Below are 15,379 nucleotides of genomic sequence, written 5' to 3' on the forward strand. Positions count from 1 at the left end.
GAATTTTGAAGGGAAAATGAATTTACTCCATTTTGAAATAAGGTTGTAACATAAAAAGTGGAAAAAGTGAAGCGCTGTGAATACTTCAGAGTCACTGTCATACTTGTCCGCCATTTATGGTCACATTTCACAAGGTGGTCCATAAAGTGTTACATGGGCCAAAAGTACTACTTTTTGAAAAATTTAATATGTGACGTCACGTCATTCTAAGATTTTTCTTATAATTACTCTAATTCTTAGATATTTCTTAAGAATTCTCCCTTGGTGACATAAAAGTTATTCACTTAGCATCTTAGGCCTTAAGAGAGCTCCTAAGGTGAAGAAATGTTCAGAGGAGGGAGGAGGACTTTTAAGAAGCCTAAGAGTGTCTTAAACAGGCAAGAAGGCAGAAAGACAGAGGGAGGAGAGATATTCCCACCTAGCGTAGTAATGCAATAATGCCAGAGATGAATGTCATCACAACATTGGGAGACCTGGCTACAGAAAAAAATGTAAATCACATGTAAATTCTATATCATTCATACAATTATAAATATCAAAATAAGCGATGTCACCAGCCATAGAATGACCCACGTTTTCATCTATCACATATCTGTTATGAAGGTGCCTCTATGTGCCCCGCATGTGCCATGTAGCAGCCACTAGTGAGCCATGACCGACCTGTCATTAGAGCCTCGAATGGCTCGCATCAGCCACGCTAAGCCACGTAGTGCCGTGATAGCGCCATGATAATGCAATGTTGGTGCACATTTAGGCATAACACACAACACTCACCTGTTCGAGAAGAACTTCGCTTGTGTGCTGCAATCTCTGCTCTCACTTTGTGCACAATTACCAGCATGGAGAGTAAACATAATAAGCTAATCAATATAATAATCGGCATATAAATGAGGTACGTTCAAACATTTTGAAGCTGTGTAACAAATTATTTAGTTTTGCTGAGTTCCATCATCATGACATTCAATTATTTTCACAATTACACATTTGATAATACAGTCCAGGTTATATGATTGGTTGATTTTACTGTCCATTCATACAGTGGGGCAAAAAAGTATTTAGTCAGCCCCTGATTGTGCAAGTTCTTCGACTTAGAAAGATGAGAGAGGTCTGTAATTTTCAACATAGGTACACTTCAACTATGAGAAACAAAATGAGAAAAAATCCAGGAAATCAAATTGTAGGATTTTTAAAGAATTTATTTGTAAATTATAATGGAAAATAAGTATTTGGTCAGCCACAAACAAGCAAGATTTCGAGCTTTCACAGACCTGTAACATTTAAGAAGCTCTTCTGTCCTCCACTCGTTACCTGTATTAATGGCATCTGTTTTAACTTGTTATCTGTATAAGAGACACCTATCCATAGCCTCAAACAGTCAGACTCCAAACTCAACCATGGCCAAGACCAAAGAGCTTCAGAAGGACACCAGGAAGAAAATTGTAGATGTGCACCAGGCTGGGAAGAGTGAATCTACAATAGTCAAGCAGGTTGGTGTGAATAAATCAACTGTGGGAGCAATTGTAAGAAAATGGAAGACATACAAGACCATTGATAATCTCCCTCGATCTGGGGCTCCACACAACATGTCATCCCGTGGGGTCAAAATGATCATGAGAACGGTGAGAAAAAAATCCCAGAACTACAAGGAGGGACCTGATGAATGACCTGCAGAGAGCTGGGACCAAAGTAACAAAGCCTACAAAGTATGCAGAGAGGGACTCAAATCCTGCAGTGCCAGGCATGTCCCCCTGCTTAAGCCAGTACATGTCCAGGCCCATCTGAAGTTTGCCAGAGAGCATATGGATGATCCAGAAGAGGATTGGGAGAATATCATGTGGTCAGATGAAACCAAAATAGAACTTTTTGGTAAAAACTCAACTCCTTGTGTTTGGAGGAAGAAGAATGCTGAGTTACATTCCAAGAACACCCTACATACTGTGAAGCATGGAGGTGGAAACATCATGTTTTGGGGCTGTTTTTCTGCAAAGGGGACAGGACGACTGATCTGTGTTAAGGGAATGATGAACAGGGTCATCGTGAGATTTTAAGTCAAAACCTCCTTCCATCAGTGAGAGCATTGAAGATGCAATGTGGCTGGGTCTTCCAGCATAACAATGATCCCAAACACACCACTCGGGCAACAAAGGAGTGGCTCCGTAAAAAACATTTCAAGGTCCTGGAGTGGCCTAGCCAGTCTCCAGACCTCAACCCCATAGAAAATTTGTTGAGGGAGTTGAAAGTCTGTGTTACCCAGTGACAGCCCCAAAACATCACTGCTCTAGAGGAGATCTGCATGGAGGAATGGGCCAAAATACCAGCTACAATGTGTCCAAACCTGGTGAAGCCTTACAGGAAACATTTGACCTCTGTCATTGCCAACAAAGGTTATGTTACAAAGTACTGAGTTGAACTTTTGTTATTGACCAAATACTTATTTTCCACCATAATTTATGAATAAATTATTTAAAAATCCTACAATGTTATTTCCAGGATTTTTTTCTCTTCTCATTTTGTCTCTCATAGTTGAAGTGTACCTATGATGAAAATTACAGACCGCTCTCATCTTTCTTAGTAGGGGAACTTGCACAATCAAGGGCTGACTAAATACTTTTTACCCCACTGTAACTAGGAGTGTATTTGTTTTTGTCTCTTTCCTTTTTTGTGACGACCAGCCACAGCTTATAGAATACTGCATCATATCTAGCAATGGGGACAACCCCTCCTCCTCACAGAGATAAAACTTTCTGTCCACTGCTTACTCAGAGTTGCTCAGACACTTCCTGGGTCACTCTTAGGTTACGATTCCTTGCTAGGAATCTTTAGGCTAAGTTGTGAACTCTCTGAGATGACTCAGATTCTTTAATTAGAGACCCTGATGCACAACAATCAGGGTGTCTTTTGATTCAACAAACATCACAGTATCGTCCATGAAGTGACGGTCAGTGAACCTTTCCTCACCAACAAAACCACCTAAACCGCTGATTTCCACAATCCAACCTAACACCCCGTCCCTGCAAGCATTTAACAGTGCAGGAGCCAGAAACACCAGCCTTCATTGGGAAAGACTCAGTTTCTGCCCCCACTCCATATATCACTCACAATACCTGTTACGACGCCCTCAGAACCAATTGGGGATCCTCCAAACTCTCAGGATGTCCCTGAGAGCAGTCTGATCAACTAAATCAAACACCAGAGGAGCAAAAGATCTCCATATCGGTTGAAAGTTAAGTGTCACAGCTGCACTGTAAACCAGCCAAGACGACAGTGTCACACGTTTATTACACAGTAATAAGCACACAGGCAACACACATCAAGTTCTGAGTGATACGTTTCCAAATAGAGCAGGCGCCTTTAACTTATTTGATTCAAATGAAAAATTACTATAGAAGAAACATGGTCAAAGGATCGATGACATTCCAATATCTCAGTGTAGAGTCAACTCTGTTAGAAAACCATTCCCTCTTCCAAAACTACACGGCACACAAAATGCACAGTAATTATGTAAAAAGGTTCGAGGGCGCGAGTCTTACCTTTTATAACTCTGCTCTCAAGACAAACTGCCTCCCTGACGTCTGCTCAGATTGGGTTTCAAGCAATTATCCTTTTTGTGACACAACACAGTTATTTTCTTTCAACTCAACAGCAGCACCTGTGATTGCTCAATTACCCGGGCGGCAACTTTGAAGCATGTCAGCAACAACTAAAACCCTTGAAGTTCATGACTTCACTGAAGAAGCAAAGATCACAGAACACAAAAGTGTTACAAGATGGATGAACAACAATTCTTGCACTCTACTCAAAGTAGTATGACAAGTTCAGCAAGATTTTATGCATAGGTGGCTCTCTGCCACTCCCAGATTTTATGCGGCATCCACTTTGCTTTCTCCAGCCACCAGGGACCTCACACTTGTGTGCTGGATCATGCACAGAGATACACACCATGCGACCAAAATCTCATAGCTGATGTTCCCTCACAAGGAAGTGATTTTTCTCACCTGAGCCTCCCCCAAATAACCACTTTGTCAATTCCAAGTCATTCCAGTGGTACTCAAGGATCCTCTGAAGAGCTCTGACATCAAAGATGTCTAGTTACCTTCACCTTCTGGTTAGTATCCAGGTTTCCCAACCAAACACTGACAGGAAACAGCAGGACCCAAAACACCAAGGTCCTATTGCACGAAATGTAGAATTGAGACATCTGCGATAAAGGACTGAGCTGGGTTCATTAGTGGTGCAGATATGTAACAAAAATTGCCTGAGATGTTCACATCTGGCAGAAAGTATGTACATTTGCATACAGAATGTTTGAAGTATGATTTCAGATTTTGCTAGATCCAAGCACTTTTCCCAAATGATCCAGAACTAAAATGACAAAGACGTTGTTGGTTCATTAGACTGCATACTCCAATCTTTCACACATCATCACCTTTGACTGTCAGTAGGACAGTTTGTCAGTAGGAGTCAGGATAACTCAGTGGTTAGAGTATTGGTCGACTAATCCAGGTAAAATGTAGCCTCTCCTGGGAGACAAGTTCAAATGAACTGAAGCAGAAATCCTGCGTAAACATGCTAACAATGTAGAACCGGTTTTAATCTGTTGGTTTTGATGAAATCCAAATTATATGCAGCAGTATTTTGATGGTGTAGAATATCATTGGGGGCATTTACAGGTAAATTAGGCAGATATTTTACATTTAAGACTGGCTGACATACCTTAACCTGTCCTTTTTCTCAATTGTCAGGTGGCTGTTCCTATGTGAAAGGCTTGTAACGGGTATCAGTTGCGAACCGTGATCTCGTTCTGCCCTCTGTAATCAATGCATGGACAGAGTCCGCCGTCCTTTTTGCCCACAAAAAAGAAACCAGCACCCATCGGGGAGGTGGAGTTCCGGATCAGCCCGGCAGCTAAAGAGTCCCGGATGTAGGTCTCCATTGATTCGCGTTCCGGACGTGAGAGGTTGTACAACCTACTGGACGGGTACTCAGCGCCCGGGACCAAATCGATGGCACAATCGTACCGTCGGTGCGGGGGAAGAGTGAGCGCCAGATCTTTGCTGAAGACGTCAGCAAGATCGTGGTACTCCTTTGGCACCGCCGATAGATTGGGGGGGACTTTAACCTCCTCATTAGCCGTCACGCCGGGAGGAACCGAGGATCCTAAACACTCCCGGTGGCAGGTTTCGCTCCACTGCGTCACAACCCCGGACGGCCAATCTAACTGGGGATTGTGCTTCACCATCCATGGAAATCCTAAAATCACTCGGGAGGTAGAAGGTGTTACATGGAACACTATCTCCTCCCTGTGATTTCCAGACACATAACTCCATCATCCATGTAACTCCATCAGAGTGTATAACTGAAACAGAGGAGCTCGCTGACTTAATGGAATTCCCTTTTGGGATAAATAAAGTTCCTCTTATGTTTGCTCCTCTGCTGCGTCATTATACAAATAATAAATGTTCAATGGTATGAATATTTTATGAGGTGAAAGCTAGAACAGACCATTCAATGAGGCAAAGTTTAAGCATAACTTCAGAGCTTATGGTTCTGAGTCAGCCCCTGATGTGTAATAGAAAGTTTTGGATGACAAGGTAAGCCGATAAATAGCCTAACAAATTGAACAATCGATTATCTAATAAAACTGGGTCCCTTATTGTGACTAAATGGACTGCATTTTTCTGCACTTTTCCATCTGCATCAGATACTCAAAGCGCTTTACAATAATGCCTGACATTCACCCCGATGTCAGGGTGCTGCCATACAAGGCACTCACTACACCCCGGGAGCAATAGGGGATTAAAGACCTTGCCCAAGGGCCCTTAGTGATATTCCAAACAGACTGGGATTTGAACCGAGGATCTTCTGGTCTCAAGCCCAATGCCTTAACCACGAGACCTTCACCTCCCTAGCCTAATCAGACTAATAGTGTTGAGACAGTAGCCTACGGACTTCAACTAGTTGCAAACTAGGTCATTTAAAGGACATGTCGTATGTTTTTTAATGTCCTGGTTAGCAAGTATTCATGATTGTAAGTCAATCTTTGCACATGCACTGAAAATGTGTGGTCGCTCAAGTATTTCACTGATCATTATTAGTGACGGAGAAACCGAAGCGTTTTGAACCACTGAATCAATATGAAACAATTGTGTTGATGGTTCAGTGTTTGAAGCATTTGATACAATTAAATATGGCGACATCTGCTGGCCAATCTTTAACATAGCCCTTGCATGGAACAATAACAGGCACTGTTATCTACGTTAAATAATAAAGGTTCTATTGTGCATCTTGAAATTTTGGCTATATTTTCATTTAAAGACATTAATAATATGCTTGTGTTATAATCTGATTGTGCCATCATAAACTACTGTAAGTAATAGAGATATAAATTGTGAAATTTTGTGCAACGTATGGCCATAGTTGTACAAAATGAAGGGGATTTGGAGGCTTCAAAGGTTTTTATTTAAAAACAAAATCATTTCAGCTGTGTTAGGTTTGAGTCTGTTCCTCTTGTATCCAGTTTTGGAGAGAAGACTCACACGGGAAAAGAAGTTGGTGTCATATGAAGATAGATTTTGTCCAGCTTGTAAAGAGTTGGATAAACAGCTGCTTCCATCCTCCCTATCTCTCCTTGCAAATTCAGTGCAGAAAATGGTTCTGGGGCGCATTAGCATGGCTAAAACCCTTCAGCTTTGCCCCCCAGACCCTCCAACCAGGGCACTCTTCACCTCCAGCCATTTTAAACTTTTTTTTTTTTTTTTTGCCTGAGCTTGCTGAAATATTTCAGAAAAAGGAAGGAGGATGGATGTGAAGAGCAGAAGAATCAAACAGTTTCCCTTCTATCATTTTTATGAGTAAACGAGGACTGTTTTATATATACGAAGTCTGTTAGAAAAGTATCCGACCTTATTATTTTTTTCAAAAACCATATGGATTTGAATCACGTGTGATTACATCAGACATGCTTGAACCCTCGTGGGCATGCGAGAGTTTTTTCACGCCTGTGGGTTACGTCATTCGCCTGTGGGCAGTCTTTGAGTGAGGAGTCGCCCACCCTCTTGTCGTTTTTTTCATTGTTTAGGAATGGCTCAGAGACTGCTGCTTTGTTTGATAAAATTTTTTTCAAAAACTGTAAGGCACAACTGAGTGGACACCATTTGATAAATTCAGCTGGTTTTCGGTAAAAATTTTAACGGCTGATGAGAGATTTTGGTCTGGTATTGTCGCTTTAAGGACGGCCCACGGCGCCTGACGGCGATCTGCGCTTCGAGGCGGCGGCGTCTCGCCGTTTCAAGTTGAAAACTTCCACATTTCAGGCTCTGTTGACCCAGTGAGTCGTCAGAGAACAGAGAACTTTCAGAAGAAGTCGGCATGAGGAGTTTATTCGGACATTCCATTGTTAACGGACATTTTGTAATGAAAGAACGTGCAGGCAGAGTCGCATGTCGGACCGGACCCGACCACGGGGGGTCGCGACAGGAAAAACACCTCCATTGGAAACCTTAACGGGCAAGTTGGAACATGCCCAAGCTGTTAAACAATTTCTCAGTTACTCACTTGTTGAAAGCCATCAAAAGCCGCCTGAATTTTACAAATGGTTTTCAACACGGAGGTGTTTTTCCTGTCGCGGTGCACACAGAATTTGCGCGCACGTCTTTCATTACAAAATGTCCTTAAACAGTGGAATGTCCGCATAAAGTCCTCATGCCAGCCTCTTCTGAATCTTCTCTGTTCTCTCACGACGTCCTGAGTGAATTAAGCCTTAAATTAGGATGTTTTCAGCTCGAAACAGGCCGACGACGGCGCCTGGAAGCGCTGCGCGACGTCCCGCTCCGTGGGAAGTCCTTACAGTGACAGAAACACCCCATAATCTCATCAGCCGTTAAACTTTTCACCGAAAACCAGCTAAATTTCTCAAATAGTGTCCACTCGGATATTCCTCACAGGTCCAGAAAAATTTTGATAAAGCAACGCGCGCCGTCTCGAGCAGCGTGTGAAACAAAGGAATTCAGCCGAGAGGGCGGGACCACATCTCACTCAAGGCCTGCCCACAGGGAAATGACGTCACAGACACGCATGAAAAAACTCACACATGCACACGAGGGTTCAAGCATGATTGGTGTAATCGCACGTCAATCAAATCCATATAGTTAAAAAACAAAAGTGTCGGTTTCTTATCTAATACACCTCGTATATATATATATATATATATATATATATATATATATATATATATATATATATATATATACTCAACAAAAATATAAACGCAACACTTTTGGTTTTGCTCCCATTTTGGATGAGATGAACTCAAAGATCTAAAACTTTTTCCACATACACAGTATCACCATTTGCCTCAAATATTGTTCACAAACCAGTCTAAATCTGTGATAGTGAGCACTTCTCCTTTGCTGAGATAATCCATCCCACCTCACAGGTGTGCCATACCAAGATGCTGATTAGACACCATGATTAGTGCACAGGTGTGCCTTAGACTGTCCACAATAAAAGGCCACTCTGAAAGGTGCAGTTTTGTTTTATTGGGGGGGGGATACCAGTCAGTATCTGGTGTGACCACCATTTGCCTCATGCAGTGCAGCACATCTCCTTCGCATCATCCGTGAAGAGAACACCTCTCCAATGTGCCAAACGCCAGCGAATGTGAGCATTTGTCCACTCAAGTCGGTTACGATGACGAACTGGAGTCAGGTCGAGACCCCGATGAGGACGACGAGCATGCAGATGAGCTTCCCAGAGACGGTTTCTGACAGTTTGTGCAGAAATTCTTTGGTTATGCAAACCGATTGTTCCAGCAGCTGTCCGAGTGGCTGGTCTCAGACGATCTTGGAGGTGAACATGCTGGATGTGGAGGTCCTGGGCTGGTGTGGTTACACGTGGTCTGCGGTTGTGAGGCTGGTTGGATGTACTGCCAAATTCTCTGAAACGCCTTTGGAGATGGCTTATGGTAGAGAAATGAACATTCAATACATGAGCAACAGCTCTGGTTGACATTCCTGCTGTCAGCATGCCAATTGCACGCTCCCTCAAATCTTGCGACATCTGTGGCATTGTGCTGTGTGATAAAACTGCACCTTTCAGAGTGGCCTTTTATTGTGGGCAGTCTAAGGCACACCTGTGCACTAATCATGGTGTCTAATCAGCATCTTGGTATGGCACACCTGTGAGGTGGGATGGATTATCTCAGCAAAGGAGAAGTCCTCACTATCACAGATTTAGACTGGTTTGTGAACAATATTTGAGGGAAATGGTGATATTGTGTATGTGGAAAAAGTTTTAGATCTTTGAGTTCATCTCATACAAAATGGGAGCAAAACCAAAAGTGTTGCGTTTATATTTTTGTTGAGTGTATATATATATATATATATATATATATATTAGGGTAGGGTTGCCAAAAATTTCCGGCGTGCACTACATGTCTCCCTCCAGCCAAGGTCCCAAAGTTGCCAACCCAGCAGGTCGAATTTTTTGCAGTTTGACAATTTGGTTTTTCTGTTCTTTTTCAGCTGGTTTCTGCTTCTTTCACCCAAATTCGTGTTACGTCTGAAGGGGCCCTTAATAATGCACAAACACAAATTTCTTTCATCCCCAATAATCACTGGTGGTCCTGTTTATGCACAGTGTTTTCTTCAAGTTAAAACTTGATCTCAAGACTTAAAGTACAATAGAAGACATTTTAATGTTTGATCCCAATATATACAGTGGGGGAAATAAGTATTTGATCCACTGCCAATTTTGCAGGTTTTTCCACCTACAAAGAATGGAGAGGTCTGTATTATTTATCGTAAGTACACTTCAACTGTGAGAGACAGAATCTAAAAAAAAAAAAAAAAATCCAGAAAATCACATTGTATGATTTTTAAATAATTAATTTGCATTTTATTGCATGAAATAAGCGTTTAATCCCTTAGAAAAACAGACCATAAATATTGGTACAGAAACATTTGTTTGCCATTACAGAGGTCAGACGTTTCCTGTAGTTCTTGACCAAGTTTGCACACTGCAGCAGGGATTTTGGTCCACTCCTCCTGCTTCTAACGGAGCCCCCTTAGTTGCCCTGGCTGTGTGTTTGGGGTCATTGTCATGCTGGAAGACCCAGCCACAACCCATCTTCAATGCTCTTACTGAGGGAAGGAGGTTGTTTGCCAAAATCTTGCAATACATGACCCCATCCATCCTCCCTTCAATACGGTGCAGTCGTCCTGTCCCCTTTGCAGCAGTGCACCCCCGTGCTTCACGGTTAGGACGGTGTTCTTGGGGTTGTTCTCATCCTCCAAACACGGCAAGTTGAGTTGATTCCAAAAAGCTCTATTTTGGTCTCATCTGACCACATGACCTTCTCCCATGCCTCCTTTGGATCATCTAGATGGTCACTGGTGAACTTCAAACGGGCCTGGACATGTGCTGGCTTGAGCAGGGGGACCTTGCTGCCCTGCAGGATTTTAAATCATGACAGCATCATGTGTTACTAATGTAATCTTTGTGACTGTGGTCCCAGCTCTCTTCAGGTCATTGACCAGGTCCTCCTGTGTAGTTCTGAGCTTTCTCAGAATCATCCTTACCCCACAAAGTGAGATCTTGCAGGGAGTCATCTTGTGTTTCTTCCACTTTCTAATAAATAATCATAACAGTTGTTGTCTTCTACCAAGCTGCTTGCCTGTTGTCCTGTAGTCCATCATAGCCTTGCGCAGGTCTGCTTTTTTGTCGCTGATGTCCTTAGACAGTTCTTTGGTCTTGGCTATGGTGGACAGGTTGGAGTGTGATTGACTGAGTGTGAGAACAGGTGTCTTTTATACAGGTAAGAAGTTCAAACAGGTGCAATTAATACAATCAATCAATCAATCAATTTTTTTATATAGCGCCAAATCACAACAAACAGTTGCCCCAAGGCGCTTTATATTGTAAGGCAAGGCCATACAATAATTATGTAAAACCCCAACGGTCAGAACGACCCCCTGTGAGCAAGCACTTGGCTACAGTGGGAAGGAAAAACTCCCTTTTAACAGGAAGAAACCTCCAGCAGAACCAGGCTCAGGGAGGGGCAGTCTTCTGCTGGGACTGGTTGGGGCTGAGGGAGAGAACCAGGAAAAAGACATGCTGTGGAGGGGAGCAGAGATCGATCACTAATGATTAAATGCAGAGTGGTGCATACAGAGCAAAAAGAGAAAGAAACAGTGCATCATGGGAACCCCCCAGCAGTCTACGTCTATAGCAGCATAACTAAGGGATGGTTTAGGGTCACCTGATCCAGCCCTAACTATAAGCTTTAGCAAAAAGGAAAGTTTAAGCCTAATCTTAAAAGTAGAGAGGGTGTCTGTCTCCCTGATCTGAATTGGGAGCTGGTTCCACGGGAGAGGAGCCTGAAAGCTGAAGGCTCTGCCTCCCATTCTGCTCTTACAAACCCTAGGAACTACAAGTAAGCCTGCAGTCTGAGAGCAAAGCGCTCTATTGGGATGATATGGTACTACAAGGTCCCTAAGATAAGATGGGACCTGATTATTCAAAACCTTATAAGTAAGAAGAAGAATTTTAAATTCTATTCTAGAATTAACAGGAAGCCAATGAAGAGAGGCCAATATGGGTGAGATATGCTCTCTCCTTCTAGTCCCCGTCAGTACTCTAGCTGCAGCATTTTGAATTAACTGAAGGCTTTTTAGGGAACTTTTAGGACAACCTGATAATAATGAATTACAATAGTCCAGCCTAGAGGAAATAAATGCATGAATTAGTTTTTCAGCATCACTCTGAGACAAGACCTTTCTGATTTTAGAGATATTGCGTAAATGCAAAAAAGCAGTCCTACATATTTGTTTAATATGCGCTTTGAATGACATATCCTGATCAAAAATGATTCCAAGATTTCTCACAGTATTACTAGAGGTCAGGGTAATGCCATCCAGAGTAAGGGTCTGGTTAGACACCATGTTTCTAAGATTTGTGGGGCCAAGTACAATAACTTCAGATTTATCTGAGTTTAAAAGCAGGAAATTAGAGGTCATCCATGTCTTTATGTCTGTAAGACAATCCTGCAGTTTAGCTAATTGGTGTGTGTCCTCTGGCTTCATGGATATATAAAGCTGGGTATCATCTGCGTAACAATGAAAATTTAAGCAATACCGTCTAATAATACTGCCTAAGGGAAGCATGTATAAAGTGAATAAAATTGGTCCTAGCACAGAACCTTGTGGAACTCCATAATTAACTTTAGTCTGTGAAGAAGATTCCCCATTTACATGAACAAATTGTAATCTATTAGACAAATATGATTCAAACCACCGCAGCGCAGTGCCTTTAATACCTATGGCATGCTCTAATCTCTGTAATAAAATTTTATGGTCAACAGTATCAAAAGCAGCACTGAGGTCTAACAGAACAAGCACAGAGATGAGTCCACTGTCCGAGGCCATAAGAAGATCATTTGTAACCTTCACTAATGCTGTTTCTGTACTATGATGAATTCTAAAACCTGACTGAAACTCTTCAAATAGACCATTCCTCTGCAGATGATCAGTTAACTGTTTTACAACTACCCTTTCAAGAATTTTTGAGAGAAAAGGAAGGTTGGAGATTGGCCTATAATTAGCTAAGATAGCTGGGTCAAGTGATGGCTTTTTAAGTAATGGTTTAATTACTGCCACCTTAAAAGCCTGTGGTACATAGCCAACTAACAAAGATAGATTGATCATATTTAAGATCGAAGCATTAAATAATGGTAGGGCTTCCTTGAGCAGCCTGGTAGGAATGGGGTCTAATAAACATGTTGATGGTTTGGATGAAGTAACTAATGAAAATAACTCAGACAGAACAATCGGAGAGAAAGAGTCTAACCAAATACCGGCATCACTGAAAGCAGCCAAAGATAACGATACATCTTTGGGATGGTTATGAGTAATTTTTTCTCTAATAGTTAAAATTTTGTTAGCAAAGAAAGTCATGAAGTCATTACTAGTTAAAGTTAATGGAATATTCAGCTCAATAGAGCTCTGACTCTTTGTCAGCCTGGCTACAGTGCTGAAAAGAAACCTGGGGTTGTTCTTATTTTCTTCAATTAGTGATGAGTAGAAAGATGTCCTAGCTTTACGGAGGGCTTTTTTATAGAGCAACAGACTCTTTTTCCAGGCTAAGTGAAGATCTTCTAAATTAGTGAGACGCCATTTCCTCTCCAACTTACGGGTTATCTGCTTTAAGCTACGAGTTTGTGAGTTATACCACGGAGTCAGACACTTCTGATTTAAAGCTCTCTTTTTCAGAGGAGCTACAGTATCCAAAGTTGTCTTCAATGAGGATGTAAAACTATTGACGAGATACTCTATCTCCCTTACAGAGTTGAGGTAGCTACTCTGCACTGTGTTGGTATATGGCATTAGAGAACATAAAGAAGGAATCATATCCTTAAACCTAGTTACAGCGCTTTCTGAAAGACTTCTAGTGTAATGAAACTTATTCCCCACTGCTGGGTAGTCCATCAGAGTAGATGTAAATGTTATTAAGAAATGATCAGACAGAAGGGAGTTTTCAGGGAATACTGTTAAGTCTTCAATTTCCATACCATAAGTCAGAACAAGATCTAAGATATGATTAAAGTGGTGGGTGGACTCATTTACTTTTTGAGCAAAGCCAATAGAGTCTAATAATAGATTAAATGCAGTGTTGAGGCTGTCATTCTCAGCATCTGTGTGGATGTTAAAATCGCCCACTATAATTATCTTATCTGAGCTAAGCACCAAGTCAGACAAAAGGTCTGAAAATTCAAAGAGAAACTCACAGTAACGACCAGGTGGACGATAGATAATAACAAATAAAACTGGTTTTTGGGACTTCCAATTTGGATGGACAAGACTAAGAGACAAGCTTTCAAATGAATTAAAGCTCTGTCTGGGTTTTTGATTAATTAATAAGCTGGAATGGAAGATTGCTGCTAATCCTCCGCCCCGGCCCGTGCTACGAGCATTCTGACAGTTACTGTGACTCGGGGGTGTTGACTCATTTAAACTAACATATTCATCCTGCTGTAACCAGGTTTCTGTAAGGCAGAATAAATCAATATGTTGATCAATTATTATATCATTTACCAACAGGGACTTAGAAGAGAGAGACCTAATGTTTAATAGACCACATTTAACTGTTTTAGTCTGTGGTGCAGTTGAAGGTGCTATATTATTTTTTCTTTTTGAATTTTTATGCTTAAATAGATTTTTGCTGGTTATTGGTGGTCTGGGAGCAGGCACCGTCTCTACGGGGATGGGGTAATGAGGGGATGGCAGGGGGAGAGAAGCTGCAGAGAGGTGTGTAAGACTACAACTCTGCTTCCTGGTCCCAACCCTGGATAGTCACAGTTTGGAGGATTTAAGAAAATTGGCCAGATTTCTAGAAATGAGAGCTGCTCCATCCAAAGTGGGATGGATGCCGTCTCTCCTAACAAGACCAGGTTTTCCCCAGAAGCTTTGCCAATTATCTATGAAGCCCACCTCATTTTTTGGACACCACTCAGACAGACAGCAATTCAAGGAGAACATGCGGCTAAACATGTCACTCCCGGTCTGATTGGGGAGGGGCCCAGAGAAAACTACAGAGTCCGACATTGTTTTTGCAAAGTTACACACCGATTTAATGTTAATTTTAGTGACCTCCGATTGGCGTAACCGAGTGTCATTACTGCCGACGTGAATTACAATCTTACCAAATTTACGCTTAGCCTTAGCCAGCAGTTTCAAATTTCCTTCAATGTCGCCTGCTCTGGCCCCCGGAAGACAATTGACTATGGTTGCTGGTGTCGCTAACTTCACATTTCTCAAAACAGAGTCGCCAATAACCAGAGTTTGATCCTCGGCGGGTGTGTCGTCGAGTGGGGAAAACGGTTAGAGATGTGAACGGGTTGACGGTGTACACGGGGCTTCTGTTTAGGGCTACGCTTCCTCCTCACAGTCACCCAGTCGGCCTGCTTTCCCGACTGCTCGGGATCTGCCAGGGGGGAACTAACGGCGGCTAAGCTACCTTAGTCCGCACCGACTACAGGGGCCTGGCTAGCTGTAGAATTTTCCACGGTGCGGAGCCGAGTCTCCAATTCGCGCAGCCTGGCCTCCAAAGCTACGAATAAGCTACACTTATTACAAGTACCGTTACTGCTAAAGGAGGCCGAGGAATAACTAAACATTTCACACCCAGAGCAGAAAAGTGTGGGTGAGACAGAAGAAGCCGCCATGCTAAATCGGCTAAGAGCTAGTAGCTACGCTAACCTAGCGGATTCCTAAAAACACGCAAAGTGAATAATGTGTAAATAATTTAGAGGTGATTCAGCAGAAGGAGTGCTTTAGTTAAGGCACGTAAAGATTACACTGGGAAACAAATCGTAATCTAGATAACT

General features: G+C 42.2%; 1 protein-coding gene across 2 annotated transcripts in view; it reads right to left on the reverse strand.

Moving 5' to 3' along the window:
• The window catches only part of LOC117525915 (N-acyl-aromatic-L-amino acid amidohydrolase (carboxylate-forming) B-like), a 47,925-nt gene extending 44,221 nt beyond the window's left edge, over nt 1-3,704 (reverse strand). Inside the window, exon 1 of one of the 2 annotated variants that reach the window (XM_034187865.1) lies at nt 3,531-3,704. The gene's annotated coding sequence lies outside the window, so the exon portion shown is untranslated. The remainder of the gene's footprint in view (nt 1-3,530) is intronic. The other variant, XM_034187866.1, reaches the window with a different exon arrangement.
• Between the last annotated feature and the right edge of the window lie 11,675 nt (nt 3,705-15,379).

The sequence above is a fragment of the Thalassophryne amazonica genome, chromosome 15 (genome assembly GCF_902500255.1).
Source record: "Thalassophryne amazonica chromosome 15, fThaAma1.1, whole genome shotgun sequence".
In the NCBI taxonomy this organism is placed as follows: Eukaryota; Metazoa; Chordata; class Actinopteri; order Batrachoidiformes; family Batrachoididae; genus Thalassophryne; species Thalassophryne amazonica.